General features: G+C 48.4%; 13 non-coding genes and 8 pseudogenes across 13 annotated transcripts in view; all 21 read left to right on the forward strand.

Moving 5' to 3' along the window:
- The first annotated feature begins 88 nt into the window (after positions 1-88).
- On the forward strand, positions 89-207 carry LOC135725570 (5S ribosomal RNA). Its single transcript, XR_010524889.1, has one exon. It is a non-coding gene; the product is annotated as a 5S ribosomal RNA (ribosomal RNA).
- Positions 208-333: 126 nt separating this feature from the next.
- LOC135726096 (5S ribosomal RNA) lies at positions 334-452 on the forward strand (annotated as a pseudogene).
- A 125-nt stretch (positions 453-577) lies between these two features.
- Positions 578-696, forward strand: LOC135725583 (5S ribosomal RNA). Its single transcript, XR_010524891.1, has one exon. It is a non-coding gene; the product is annotated as a 5S ribosomal RNA (ribosomal RNA).
- Positions 697-821: 125 nt separating this feature from the next.
- On the forward strand, positions 822-940 carry LOC135726468 (5S ribosomal RNA; annotated as a pseudogene).
- A 125-nt stretch (positions 941-1,065) lies between these two features.
- On the forward strand, positions 1,066-1,184 carry LOC135723886 (5S ribosomal RNA). Its single transcript, XR_010523569.1, has one exon. It is a non-coding gene; the product is annotated as a 5S ribosomal RNA (ribosomal RNA).
- A 120-nt stretch (positions 1,185-1,304) lies between these two features.
- On the forward strand, positions 1,305-1,423 carry LOC135726855 (5S ribosomal RNA; annotated as a pseudogene).
- A 125-nt stretch (positions 1,424-1,548) lies between these two features.
- Positions 1,549-1,667, forward strand: LOC135725954 (5S ribosomal RNA; annotated as a pseudogene).
- A 125-nt stretch (positions 1,668-1,792) lies between these two features.
- Positions 1,793-1,911, forward strand: LOC135725595 (5S ribosomal RNA). The gene has a single exon (XR_010524892.1). It is a non-coding gene; the product is annotated as a 5S ribosomal RNA (ribosomal RNA).
- A 126-nt stretch (positions 1,912-2,037) lies between these two features.
- LOC135725749 (5S ribosomal RNA) lies at positions 2,038-2,156 on the forward strand (annotated as a pseudogene).
- A 125-nt stretch (positions 2,157-2,281) lies between these two features.
- On the forward strand, positions 2,282-2,400 carry LOC135726061 (5S ribosomal RNA; annotated as a pseudogene).
- A 125-nt stretch (positions 2,401-2,525) lies between these two features.
- Positions 2,526-2,644, forward strand: LOC135725607 (5S ribosomal RNA). Its single transcript, XR_010524893.1, has one exon. It is a non-coding gene; the product is annotated as a 5S ribosomal RNA (ribosomal RNA).
- Positions 2,645-2,770: 126 nt separating this feature from the next.
- LOC135724606 (5S ribosomal RNA) lies at positions 2,771-2,889 on the forward strand. Its single transcript, XR_010524268.1, has one exon. It is a non-coding gene; the product is annotated as a 5S ribosomal RNA (ribosomal RNA).
- A 120-nt stretch (positions 2,890-3,009) lies between these two features.
- LOC135726469 (5S ribosomal RNA) lies at positions 3,010-3,128 on the forward strand (annotated as a pseudogene).
- A 125-nt stretch (positions 3,129-3,253) lies between these two features.
- LOC135725619 (5S ribosomal RNA) lies at positions 3,254-3,372 on the forward strand. The gene has a single exon (XR_010524894.1). It is a non-coding gene; the product is annotated as a 5S ribosomal RNA (ribosomal RNA).
- A 126-nt stretch (positions 3,373-3,498) lies between these two features.
- Positions 3,499-3,617, forward strand: LOC135722047 (5S ribosomal RNA). Its single transcript, XR_010521794.1, has one exon. It is a non-coding gene; the product is annotated as a 5S ribosomal RNA (ribosomal RNA).
- Positions 3,618-3,741: 124 nt separating this feature from the next.
- On the forward strand, positions 3,742-3,860 carry LOC135726272 (5S ribosomal RNA). The gene has a single exon (XR_010524957.1). It is a non-coding gene; the product is annotated as a 5S ribosomal RNA (ribosomal RNA).
- A 126-nt stretch (positions 3,861-3,986) lies between these two features.
- Positions 3,987-4,105, forward strand: LOC135724875 (5S ribosomal RNA). The gene has a single exon (XR_010524531.1). It is a non-coding gene; the product is annotated as a 5S ribosomal RNA (ribosomal RNA).
- Positions 4,106-4,231: 126 nt separating this feature from the next.
- LOC135724607 (5S ribosomal RNA) lies at positions 4,232-4,350 on the forward strand. The gene has a single exon (XR_010524269.1). It is a non-coding gene; the product is annotated as a 5S ribosomal RNA (ribosomal RNA).
- Positions 4,351-4,470: 120 nt separating this feature from the next.
- On the forward strand, positions 4,471-4,589 carry LOC135725272 (5S ribosomal RNA; annotated as a pseudogene).
- Positions 4,590-4,714: 125 nt separating this feature from the next.
- Positions 4,715-4,833, forward strand: LOC135725631 (5S ribosomal RNA). Its single transcript, XR_010524895.1, has one exon. It is a non-coding gene; the product is annotated as a 5S ribosomal RNA (ribosomal RNA).
- A 125-nt stretch (positions 4,834-4,958) lies between these two features.
- Positions 4,959-5,000, forward strand: part of LOC135725643 (5S ribosomal RNA) — a 119-nt gene continuing 77 nt past the window's right edge. The window contains exon 1 of the ribosomal RNA XR_010524896.1: positions 4,959-5,000. This exon is cut by the window's right edge and continues 77 nt beyond it. This is a non-coding gene — a ribosomal RNA (5S ribosomal RNA).

Genomic DNA, 5,000 nt, shown 5'->3' on the forward strand with positions numbered 1-5,000 from the left:
CATGAATGCGTCCTTTCTGTAAGCGTTCTCCCATGGCATGGCGTTGCCACATTAGTTTTGAAGTGTCTCTCGAATCAAGTCTGCACTCGCTTACGGCCACACCACCCTGAGCACGCCCGCTCTCGTCTGATCTCGGAAGCCAAGCAGGGTCGGGCCTGGTTAGTACTTGGATGGGAGACCGCCTGGGAATACCAGGTGCTGTAAGCATTTAATTAATTAATAATTTTTTTTATGTCATTTTTTCCCATGAATGCGTCCTTTCTGTAACCATTTACCGATGTCATTGCGTTGCCACATTAGCCTTGAAGTGTCTCTCGAATCGAGTCAGCACTCGCTTACGGCCACACCACCCTGAGCACGCCCGTTCTCGTCTGATCTCGTAAGCCAAGCAGGGTCGGGCCTGGTTAGTACTTGGATGGGAGACAGCCTGGGAATACCAGGTGCTGTAAGCATTGAATTAATTAATTATTTTTTTATGTCATTTTTTCCCATGAATGCGATATTTCTGTAAGTGTTCACCGATGTCATGGCGTTGCCACATAAGTCTTGAAGTGTCTATCGAAGCGAGTCAGCACTCGCTTACGGCCACACCACCCTGAGCACGCCCGCTCTCGTCTGATCTCGGAAGCCAAGCAGGGTCGGGCCTGGTTAGTACTTGGATGGGAGACCGCCTGGGAATACCAGGTGCTGTAAGCATTTAATTAATTAAATATTTATTTATGTCATATTTTCCCATGAATGCGTCCTTTCTGTAACCATTTACCGATGTCATTGCGTTGCCACATTAGCCTTGAAGTGTCTCTCGAATCGAGTCAGCACTCGCTTACGGCCACGCCACCCTGAGCACGCCCGCTCTCGTCTGATCTCGTAAGCCAAGCAGGGTCGGGCCTGGTTAGTACTTGGATGGGAGACCGCCTGGGAATACCAGGTGCTCTAAGCATTTAATTAATTAATTATTTTTTTATGTCATTTTTTCCCATGAATGCGTCCTTTCTGTAAGCGTTCTCCCATGGCATGGCGTTGCCACATTAGTTTTGAAGTGTCTCTCGAATCAAGTCTGCACTCGCTTACGGCCACACCACCCTGAGCACGCCCGCTCTCGTCTGATCTCGGAAGCCAAGCAGGGTCGGGCCTGGTTAGTACTTGGATGGGAGACCGCCTGGGAATACCTGGTGCTGTAAGAATTAAATTAATTAATTATTTATGTCATTTTTCCCATGAATGCGTCCTTTCTGTAAGCGTTCTCCCATGGCATGGCGTTGCCACATTAGTTTTGAAGTGTCTCTCGAATCAAGTCAGCACTCGCTTACGGCCACGCCACCCTGAGCACGCCCGCTCTCGTCTGATCTCGTAAGCCAAGCAGGGTCGGTCCTGGTTAGTACTTGGATGGGAGACCGCCTGGGAATACCAGGTGCTCTAAGCATTTAATTAATTAATTATTTTTTTATGTCATTTTTTCCCATGAATGCGATCTTTCTGTAAGCGTTCACTGATGTCATGGCGTTGCCACATAAGTCTTGAAGTGTCTATCGAAGCGAGTCAGCACTCGCTTACGGCCACACCACCCTGAGCACGCCCGCTCTCGTCTGATGTCGGAAGCCAAGCAGGGTCGGTCCTGGTTAGTACTTGGATGGGAGACCGCCTGGGAATACCAGGTGCTGTAAGCATTTAATTAATTAATTATTTTTTTATGTCATTTTTTCCCATGAATGCGACCTTTCTGTAAGCGTTCAATGATGTCATGGCGTTGCCACATAAGTCTTGAAGTGTCTATCGAAGCGAGTCAGCACTCGCTTACGGCCACACCACCCTGAGCACGCCCGCTCTCGTCTGATCTCGGAAGCCAAGCAGGGTCGGGCCTGGTTAGTACTTGGATGGGAGACCGCCTGGGAATACCAGGTGCTGTAAGCATTTAATTAATTAATTATTTTTTTTATGTCATTTTTTCCCATGAATGCGTCCTTTCTGTAACCATTTACCGATGTCATTGCGTTGCCACATTAGCCTTGAAGTGTCTCTCGAATCGAGTCAGCACTCGCTTACGGCCACACCACCCTGAGCACGTCCGTTCTCGTCTGATCTCGTAAGCCAAGCAGGGTCGGGCCTGGTTAGTACTTGGATGGGAGACCGCCTGGGAATACCAGGTGCTGTAAGCATTTAATTAATTAATTATTTTTTTATGTCATTTTTTCCCATGAATGCGATCTTTCTGTAAGCGTTCACCGATGTCATGGCGTTGCCACATAAGTCTTGAAGTGTCTATCGAAGCGTGTCAGCACTCGCTTACGGCCACACCACCCTGAGCACGCCCGCTCTCGTCTAATGTCGGAAGCCAAGCAGGGTCGGGCCTGGTTAGTACTTGGATGGGAGACCGCCTGGGAATACCAGGTGCTGTAAGCATTTAATTAATTAAATATTTATTTATGTCATATTTTCCCATGAATGCGTCCTTTCTGTAACCATTTACCGATGTCATTGCGTTGCCACATTAGCCTTGAAGTGTCTCTCGAATCGAGTCAGCACTCGCTTACGGCCACACCACCCTGAGCACGCCCGCTCTCGTCTGATCTCGGAAGCCAAGCAGGGTCGGGCCTGGTTAGTACTTGGATGGGAGACCGCCTGGGAATACCAGGTGCTGTAAGCATTTAATTAATCAATTATTTTTTTTATGTCATTTTTTCCCATGAATGCGTCCTTTCTGTAACCATTTACCGATGTCATTGCGTTGCCACATTAACCTTGAAGTGTCTCTCGAATCGAGTCAGCACTCGTTTACGGCCACACCACCCTGAGCACGCCCGCTCTCGTCTGATCTCGGAAGCCAAGCAGGGTCGGGCCTGGTTAGTACTTGGATGGGAGACCGCCTGGGAATACCTGGTGCTGTAAGAATTAAATTAATTAATTATTTTTGTCATTTTTCCCATGAATGCGTCCTTTCTGTAAGCGTTCTCCCATGGCATGGCGTTGCCACATTAGTTTTGAAGTGTCTCTCGAATCAAGTCAGCACTCGCTTACGGCCACGCCACCCTGAGCACGCCCGCTCTCGTCTGATCTCGTAAGCCAAGCAGGGTCGGGCCTGGTTAGTACTTGGATGGGAGACCGCCTGGGAATACCAGGTGCTCTAAGCATTTAATTAATTAATTATTTTTTTATGTCATTTTTTCCCATGAATGCGTCCTTTCTGTAAGCGTTCTCCCATGGCATGGCGTTGCCACATTAGTTTTGAAGTGTCTCTCGAATCAAGTCTGCACTCGCTTACGGCCACACCACCCTGAGCACGCCCGCTCTCGTCTGATCTCGGAAGCCAAGCAGGGTCGGGCCTGGTTAGTACTTGGATGGGAGACCGCCTGGGAATACCAGGTGCTGTAAGCATTTAATTAATTAATAATTTTTTTTATGTCATTTTTTCCCATGAATGCGTCCTTTCTGTAACCATTTACCGATGTCATTGCGTTGCCACATTAGCCTTGAAGTGTCTCTCGAATCGAGTCAGCACTCGCTTACGGCCACACCACCCTGAGTACGCCCGCTCTCGTCTGATCTCGGAAGCCAAGCAGGGTCGGGCCTGGTTAGTACTTGGATGGGAGACCGCCTGGGAATACCAGGTGCTGTAAGCATTTAATTAATTAATTATTTTTTATGTCATTTTTTCCCATGAATGCGACCTTTCTGTAAGCGTTCACTGATGTCATGGCGTTGCCACATAAGTCTTGAAGTGTCTATCGAAGCGAGTCAGCACTCGCTTACGGCCACACCACCCTGAGCACGCCCGCTCTCGTCTGATCTCGGAAGCCAAGCAGGGTCGGGCCTGGTTAGTACTTGGATGGGAGACCGCCTGGGAATACCAGGTGCTGTAAGCTTTTAATTAATTAATTATTTTTTTTATGTCATTTTTTCCCATGAATGCGTCCTTTCTGTAACCATTTACCGATGTCATTGCGTTGCCACATTAGCCTTGAAGTGTCTCTCGAATCGAGTCAGCACTCGCTTACGGCCACACCACCCTGAGCACGCCCGTTCTCGTCTGATCTCGGAAGCCAAGCAGGGTCGGGCCTGGTTAGTACTTGGATGGGAGACCGCCTGGGAATACCAGGTGCTGTAAGCATTTAATTAATTAATTATTTTTTTTATGTCATTTTTTCCCATAAATGCGTCCTTTCTGTAACCATTTACCGATGTCATTGCGTTGCCACATTAGCCTTGAAGTGTCTCTCGAATCGAGTCAGCACTCGTTTACGGCCACACCACCCTGAGCACGCCCGCTCTCGTCTGATCTCGGAAGCCAAGCAGGGTCGGGCCTGGTTAGTACTTGGATGGGAGACCGCCTGGGAATACCTGGTGCTGTAAGAATTTAATTAATTAATTTTTTATGTCATTTTTCCCATGAATGCGTCCTTTCTGTAAGCGTTCTCCCATGGCATGCCGTTGCCACATTAGTTTTGAAGTGTCTCTCGAATCAAGTCCGCACTCGCTTACGGCCACACCACCCTGAGCACGCCCGCTCTCGTCTGATCTCGGAAGCCAAGCAGGGTCGGGCCTGGTTAGTACTTGGATGGGAGATTGCCTGGGAATACCAGGTGCTGTAAGCATTTAATTAATTAAATATTTATTTATGTCATTTTTTCCCATGAATGCGTTCTTTCTGTAAGCGTTCACTGATGTCATGGCGTTGCCACATAAGTCTTGAAGTGTCTGTCGATTCGAGTCGGCACTCGCTTACGGCCACACCACCCTGAGCACGCCCGCTCTCGTCTGATCTCGGAAGCCAAGCAGGGTCGGGCCTGGTTAGTACTTGGATGGGAGACCGCCTGGGAATACCAGGTGCTGTAAGCATTTAATTAATTAAATATTTATTTATGTCATATTTTCCCATGAATGCGTCCTTTCTGTAAGCGTTCTCCCATGGCATGGCGTTGCCACATTAGTTTTGAAGTGTCTCTCGAATCAAGTCTGCACTCGCTTACGGCCACACCACCCTGAGCACGCCCGCTCTCGTCTGA

The sequence above is a fragment of the Paramisgurnus dabryanus genome, chromosome 9 (assembly GCF_030506205.2).
Source record: "Paramisgurnus dabryanus chromosome 9, PD_genome_1.1, whole genome shotgun sequence".
NCBI classification, from domain to species: domain Eukaryota; kingdom Metazoa; phylum Chordata; class Actinopteri; order Cypriniformes; family Cobitidae; genus Paramisgurnus; species Paramisgurnus dabryanus.